Below are 8,340 nucleotides of genomic sequence, written 5' to 3'. Positions count from 1 at the left end.
GCTTTGCCAAGAAAAATGAGCCCCACGCGTGGTGGGGTTCGAGGCATATGTCCCCCACGCGTGGTGGGGTTCCCCACGTGTCCTGGACACGGTTTATTACGGGCTAGGTCCGAAAATTAGGCCTAAAACCGGGTAGTTTGAACCCGAATATTATTCTTTTGCCCGGACCCGAGAAATAGAAACGCGTTGCTTAACTAGTCCTATGTAAGCAAAATAACTACCAAAATAAGACTAGTATTTAAACAAAACTATATCTTTTTAAATATTTTTCAAGGTTTAAAATAGCTACAAAATATTAATAAAACTATTTTTTTGTAATTTTCGTTTTTAAATATTAAAATATGAGGTAATATTTTTGTATTTTTTCAAAGTTAAAAATGTCTATAAAACTTTAATAGAATTATTATTTTTGTATTTTTTCGAAATTATATAAGGTATAAAAATAAAGTGCAATTTTTGTATTTTTCAAGTTTATGAGAAATACATAAACTAAAATTTATATATATTTTTTTGAAATTTTCTTTTTGCAACGAAATAAAGTAAAAAATAGTTACAATAGCTATATTAGTCCTAAATTAGATATTTTAAGCTAAGAGCGTAAAAATTCCCGGGGAGGGTCAAAAATCACGTGCTTACAGCTGCCCCTCTTTGACTGGAAACACGAAGAGTTTTCCGACAAAGAACGACTAAACGTGTTTTTGACCCGACCATTACTTGGACGGACTACACTTAAGGAAAGGGAGGGAATGTGACCGAGCCCTAGTATCTGAGCTGCCTACATATCCTTGGTTATACAGGAATTAGGCCACGTGTAGTTCGGGAATGAGAGAGATGTTGAAGTGTACCGAGGTGGAGAGCCGATCGAGGTGCCGTTCCGTTGAGGTTCCGGTCCGCGGTCCTGTCGTTACAACAAAAATGAAAACTGAAAAGACTAACTAAGCCTATCAACTACTAGTTACAAGGATTCCTATCTCTTAAGTCTTCTGAAACTTGGTCTTGAGTCTTGAATGGTGCTTCATACAGACTTTGGATTTGAACCTTGATACTTGCTAGTTGTAGGCGCTAGTTCTTGAGCAGATCACATCCGTTCTCCACTTCCGTGCTTCGGATTCATTCATTTTTTTCTTTTTCTTTTTCTTTTTTCTTTTTCTTTTGTGACTAGCTTTTGTTGATCCCCTCAGACTGTTGACTCGCATTCTTGGGGCGAGCTTCTTGTTGCTTCTATCTTGGATTGAGTGCTAGGGATTTTTGTTGTAGCCTTCTGCCTTCCAATGGGTTACGGCTTGACTTTGAACGATCCCGCTGTTCTACAGGCGGACCCCTAACTTCTTCAATCTTTGACATATAACAATCTTCTGCTCTACAGGCAGGCCCCTGACAACCAAAACAAACAAACACAAATGAAATTTCCTAACCCAGTTTGCACTAGGGAGGTTTGTGAGTCGTTAGCAAAATCGTAGCCCACTGATACTACTGGTGCAGTGCTGAGAGTGAACTAAACACTAGATTAGGATGTATTCCCTTGTTATGCAGGTGGGTGCCTGGTTTTAGGAAAATGACTCTTTTTCAAAATGTTTTTTTTTTTGGTATCTTAGGAGAAAGATTCATCAGACTAAGATTTTGATCCTAGGAGAAGGTTCATCAGACTAGGTCATTTTTGTTTTTTGGTTATCTTAGGAGAAAGATTCATCAGACTAAGATTTTGATCCTAGGAGAAGGTTCGTCAGACTAGGTCTCTATCTTAGGAGAAAAATTCGTCAGACTAAGATTTTGATCCTAGGAGAAGGTTCATCAGACTAGGTCATTTTTGTTTTTTGGTTATCTTAGGAGAAAGATTCATCAGACTAAGATTTTGATCCTAGGAGAAGGTTCGTCAGACTAGGTCTCTATCTTAGGAGAAAAATTCGTCAGACTAAGATTTTGATCCTAGGAGAAAGTTCATCAGACTAGGTCATTTTTGTTTTTTGGTTATCTTAGGAGAAAGATTCATCAGACTAAGATTTTGATCCTAGGAGAAGGTTCGTCAGACTAGGTCTCTATCTTAGGAGAAAAATTCGTCAGACTAAGATTTTGATCCTAGGAGAAGGTTCATCAGACTAGGTCATTTTTTTTTATTTTTGGTTATCTTAGGAGAATGATTCATCAGACTAAGATTTTGATCCTAGGAGAAGGTTCATCAGACTAGGTCATTTTGTTTTTTTTTTTTCAAAATAACTTAGGAGGAAATGCATCTCCTATGGGTAAAACTTAACTTTGAGGAAGTGCGTTTCCTGTGGGTATAATAAACTTTGAGGAAGTGCGTTTCCTGTGGGTATAATAAACTTTGAGGAAGTGCGTTTCCTGTGGGTATAATAAACTTTGAGGAAGTGCGTTTCCTGTGGGTATAATAAACTTAGGAAGTGTGTCTCCTATGGGTACAATAAACTTAGGAAGTGCGTCTCCTATTGGTCAAATGAACTTAGGAAGTGCGTCTCCTATGGTGAAACTCACTTAGGAAGTGCGTCTCCTATGGTGAAACTGACTTAGGAAGTGCGTCTCCTATTGGTGAAACTTGCTTTAGGAAGTGCGTCTCCTATGGTGAAACTGAACTTTAGGAAGTGCGTCTCCTATGGTGAAACATATCTTAGGAAGTGCGTCTCCTATTGGTGAAACTTGCTTTAGGAAGTGCGTCTCCTATGGTGAAACTGAACTTTAGGAAGTGCGTCTCCTATGGTGAAACATATCTTAGGAAGTGCGTCTCCTATTGGTGAAACTGAAACAAACCTAGGAGGAAATGCATCTCCTATGGGTAAAACTAAAACTTAGGAGGAAATACATCTCCTATGGGTAAGACGTGGAATATATGTCTCTATTATTTGGGCGGGCTCCCAATTTCAACACTTGAAATAAAAAGACTGAATGTATGCCTCTGTTATCTGTGCGGGCTCCCAATTTCAACACTTAAAATAAAAGACTGAATGTATGCCTCTATTATCTGGGCGGGCTCCCAATTTCAACACTTAAAATAAAAGACTGAATGTATGCCTCTGTTATCTGGGCGGGCTCCCAATTTCAACACTTAAAAGTAAAGACTGAATTTATGCCTCTGTTATCTGGGCGGGCTCCCAATTTCAACACTTAAAAGTAAAGACTGAAACCAACATATCCTATTTGAGGGCGGATGAACCCAACATATCCTATTTGAGGGCGGATGAACCCAACAGATCCTATTTGAGGGCGGATGAACCCGACAGATCCTATTTGAGGGCGGATGAACCCGACAGATCCTATTTGAGGGCGGATTAACCCGACAGATCCTATTTGAGGGCGGATGAACCCAACATATCCTATTTGAGGGCGGATGAACCCGACATATCCTATTTGAGGGCGGATGAACCCGACAGATCCTATTTGAGGGCGGATGAACCCAACATATCCTATTTGAGGGCGGATGAACCCAACATATCCTATTTGAGGGCGGATGAACCCAACAGATCCTATTTGAGGGCGGATTAACCCAACAGATCCTATTTGAGGGCGGATGAACCCAACAGATCCTATTTGAGGGCGGATGAACCCAACATATCCTATTTGAGGGCGGATGAACCCAACAGATCCTATTTGAGGGCGGATTAACCCAACAGATCCTATTTGAGGGCGGATGAACCCAACAGATCCTATTTGAGGGCGGATGAACCCGACAGATCCTATTTGAGGGCGGATGAACCCGACATATCCTATTTGAGGGCGGATGAACCCGACAGATCCTATTTGAGGGCGGATGAACCCAACATATCCTATTTGAGGGCGGATGAACCCGACAGATCCTATTTGAGGGCGGATGAACCCGACATATCCTATTTGAGGGCGGATGAACCCAACATATCCTATTTGAGGGCGGATGAACCCAACATATCCTATTTGAGGGCGGATGAACCCAACAGATCCTATTTGAGGGCGGATGAACCCAACAGATCCTATTTGAGGGCGGATGAACCCAACATATCCTATTTGAGGGCGGATGAACCCAACATATCTTTAAGACTTGAAAATGTCTTACCTCGAATACTTGCTGGGGATTGGGATGAATTTTCATTTTCTACCCCATTTTTTATTATTATTCTTTTTTTTATCTATTATTATTATTATTATTATTATTAGCTTCCTCCTTTGAAGTCTAACTGCTGAGGATACCGACTTTCCAACCTTGTGTTGGACCCCTCGCAACTGCTAGGGATAACACTATTGAGGAATTATTTACTTACCTGTTGGGGGTAAAATGTTATCAGCTGGGGGTACCTGACTTCCAGAAAATTTTCTAAATGGAAGGAAAATTTTCTGCCCCAGTTTGATAATATCCCTTGTGGCATGCGTTTCTGCCTCAATGCCATTTCCCTTACCTGTTTCAAATCAAACAAAATTGTTAGTTTAAAACATGGTGGTTGGTTGTGATACTCCTGCTGGGATGGTGTTCCCTCTCTCCCTCCTTGCTTTGTGTTCCACAACTTGTTGGGGATGATATTATGTGCTGGGGATAATCCCTTCCTGCTGGGGATATCCATCTTCTTTTGTGGCATAGCTCGGAAACTGGCATTTTCCCGACCTTTTAGTCTAGTAGGGATTTCGCCAAATCATGCTCACTGCTCTCCTTGCTCTGTTCACGGGCCTTGTCTTTGAGGTTTATAACCTTGGTTTTGGCAAGGATATCCCTCTTGATGCTCGTCAATCCTTTTGTCAATTCCCTTTGCTGGGGATATCTTTTTTGACACTGACCTCGCGCTTGTCCCTTGCTGACTATACCATTCGGATATACTAGTCAGATCTCATCTTGGAAAGCTGATGGCATATTTTGAAGTCATTTCATACTTGTTCTGACCGGACAGACTCTATTGGGGAAAATTTTTTATGAAAGGAGAAAGATAACAGAAACAAAATAAAAGACAAAGGAAACGATGACTCTTTTACAAAAGAAACTATAAATAAAAACCTATCAAACGCAGATACCGACTCTAATGGCCATGACATGCGTATGTGGCCTATCCTCTGTCGTCAATCATCTTTTAAGATCTTCCATTGGCGATTCCCCCTCTGATTCTCAATCTTATTCGACTTGTAGTGCCCGAAGGGTTTTCACTATCAAGTCTCTCTCATTTTGGTTTTCTCTCAGCTTTCATCGCCTTATGGTGCCTGTGAAGGTTTTTACCGATAAGACTCTCTCATTTGTATCACTTTCCAGCTGGGGATTTGGAGTGTCGCCGGTATGACTCTTTCCGCTGGGGATCAGAGTCCTTTCTGCTGTGGAACAGAATGTTATGTTTGCCGGTAAGACTCTTATTTGTCTGACTTGGCATCTTTTAAAGACTGATCAGAAGGTCTTTCTTTGGACCGTAATGTGGTTTTTTGGATAGGGCTAGAAAGAAAGGGTATTAAAGGCTAAAAAATGCATCGATTTTGGGTTATTAGTTACAACCTTCGGAATTAGATTTATTTACATCAAAAGCAACCTTTGCCCCAGTTTCCTGCTTGGGGATATTTTAATTGTTTTTTTTTCATTTTTCAAAACTATGACCGAGCCGTGAAGCGCCTACGTATCCTCTTTGAGGAATCAGGTCAAACGTAGTTCCCAATTCCTCTTTTCATTTGATTTTCTTTTTTCTCATTCTTATCTTTGTTTTCTTTTTCTTTTGCCTTTTCTTTTCTCATTTATCCTTTCTTTTGTCGTTTTTTTTTCTCTTTTTCTTTTATTCTTCTTTTTCCATTTTGTTGTTTTCTTTTCTTTCTTTTCTCTTACCCGCCATGCTTGCGTATTTTATTCGTTGCTGCTAATTCCGAACGAGGGGTATGAAAGAAAATAAATAAGGCTCAAAAGGGGTAACGAAGGATAAAGTGTTTGGGTAGCAGAACAAAATGCCTTCGTCATTCCGGTCTTCAAAACACGCCAAGTGCAAACAACACAATTTAAATTTGTAGTCTCTTCTGATGGTGCTGGATTTGACAATTATATTCAACATCTGTTTGTTCATTTGTCACTTCTAACGCACCGTTGGGCGACACTCTAACTCTCATTATCTTGAACAACCCTCATGCCAGTTTGGCGAATCTTGCTTTTAACGGTTTTCTTTGTGTTTAACTTGCCCCAGTTCCACATGACTCGAGCTCTGAATAATCTCAAACCGTCCTTATTTTCTTTAAATGGTCTGATCGCCTTTCCAAGGTTTTAGGATTAACCTTAAAGACTAGGCCCAAAGTGAGTGCGCATGTCATGTCCCTAGAATCGGCATTGAATGAAATGATAAAAGGACTAAACAAAGATGACTGGAAATAATAAAAGACCGGACTTTGTATTAGACTACCGGCGAAATGGTTTTAATAACAAAACAAACAAAAATCCTAACACAAACTGGACGAAATTTAAACAAACTGCTATGACAAAACGGAAAGATATTGACACAAAACAAAATCCGAATTACAATCCTAATAATCCGAACAAACAGGAATGACAACAAAATAAACCACCAACTGCTTCTTTCTTGTTAACCAAGGAACGGAGCGTCCTCCCATTTTATCAAACTTGGCATCGTAGCCACTGAGCTTTGCATTAGTATTGCAATGACCATTGCCAGCTTCCATATCATTACCCTTAGTCAACAAGTTCCCAATAGGACTCGAATGCTTCCGTCATCAGGCCTGATCCCCGCAGAGTGTGCATCAGGAGGTGCAAGTAAAGGATTCTGGGTGTCATTGTCCGGCTTACCACAAACCAACCACCTTAACTTATTTGCAAAACAAACAGGTTAGAATGGACTCAGTCGGTCCTCATTATTGACAACATCTTTTCATTTTCTTTTTTTTCTGATTTTTTTCATTCTTCTTTTTTTCTATTTTTTTCATTTTTCATTTTTTCATTCTTTTTTCATTTCGTTTTTTTTTTTGCTTTTTTTTTTTGTTATGGTCGAATCTTATGGAGATTGCCTACGTATCATGATCCCGCATGAATCAGACCTTGCGTAGTTCGTGACCAATAAAAGATAAACAATAATGAACATTTTTTTTTAATTTTCATATTGAACAAGCTGGGTTTCAAAGAGTTAAAGATGACCCGCAAACTTGAAAATCAAACAACCCGCATGTTCTAATCAAAAGATTGGTAGACTCAAAAACAAAATTCCAGCTCCCTTTCTCTGTTCGACAAATGCAACCAAATGGTTATATTTTGCAAATGTGGCCCCTTCCAATTTTCTCATGAATTTTGAGGCCGGGGAGGATTATTTTGACACTTTGAAACTTGTCCATTCTTTTACGAAAATAACCTTTCGACAACTGAAGGATACTCTAAGGCTATTTCGGCAAGAACGGTTTAAGACGCGGCCGAAGCTGGCTCGACTTATTATGACAAAAGACGGTATTCACATGACCGCTGACTCTTTGATTTTTTTTCTTTTAAAAATTACAATGAAAGACTTGGCGTTGTAAACACGGCCCTTCAGCGCCTCGGGGACGAAGATTTATAAGGCTGTGTGGGTCCATATCTCAAAATGACCCAAAGGTGGCTGTTTATGCCAAGTCAGCCTTCCGGCGTCCCTTTCGGGAACATTCGGCCCTTTTTATGACAAAACAGCATCACCTGACTTATTTATAACTCTTTTTATCGTTTTTCAAAAATGAGAAAAGTCAATATTGCAAACACGGCCTTTCAACGTCTCGGGGACGAAGATTTTTAGGCTGTGGGGGTCAACTGGACCAAGTCTTAAAAATGACCCCAAAAGTGGCTGTTTATGCAAAGTCAGCCTTCCGGCGTCCCTTTCGGGGACATTCGGCTATGTCTTGATAAAACAGCGTCACCCGACTTCTTTATGACAAAATTAAAATTTGACATATATTTTTTATTTATTTGTTTTTGGCTATTTTAGCAAAGGGTGGGTTGGACATCACCCGACTTATTTATGACAAGATTAAAATTTTTGATTTTTAGCTATTTTAGCAAAAGGTGGGGTTGGACCCGATGAGGGTTGCCTACGTATCTCACATCCGGTGAGAATCAAACCCGCGTAGTTCAGGCAAATAAACTGTTTTTGAGAGGACCCTTTTCCATTTTCTATATTTATTTTTTTTATTATTATTTTCACAACAATCAAATAGACTATTATTCTATTATTTTCATTTATAACAAACAAACGAATTAACGAAAAACATAAAACATTCTTTCTTTTTTGAGAAGGTGGGGTTGGACCCGATGAGGGTTGCGTACGTATCTCACATCCGGTGAGAATCAAACCCGCGTAGTTCGGTCAAAAGAACTACTTTAAAAGATAAAAGGAAGCATTTTTGATTGATTTTCTTTTTACAAGAAACACTTCTAAG

Source organism: Nicotiana tabacum, chromosome 11 (assembly GCF_000715075.1).
Source record: "Nicotiana tabacum cultivar K326 chromosome 11, ASM71507v2, whole genome shotgun sequence".
Taxonomy (NCBI): domain Eukaryota; kingdom Viridiplantae; phylum Streptophyta; class Magnoliopsida; order Solanales; family Solanaceae; genus Nicotiana; species Nicotiana tabacum.
Note: the sequence above shows the minus strand (reverse complement) of the source record.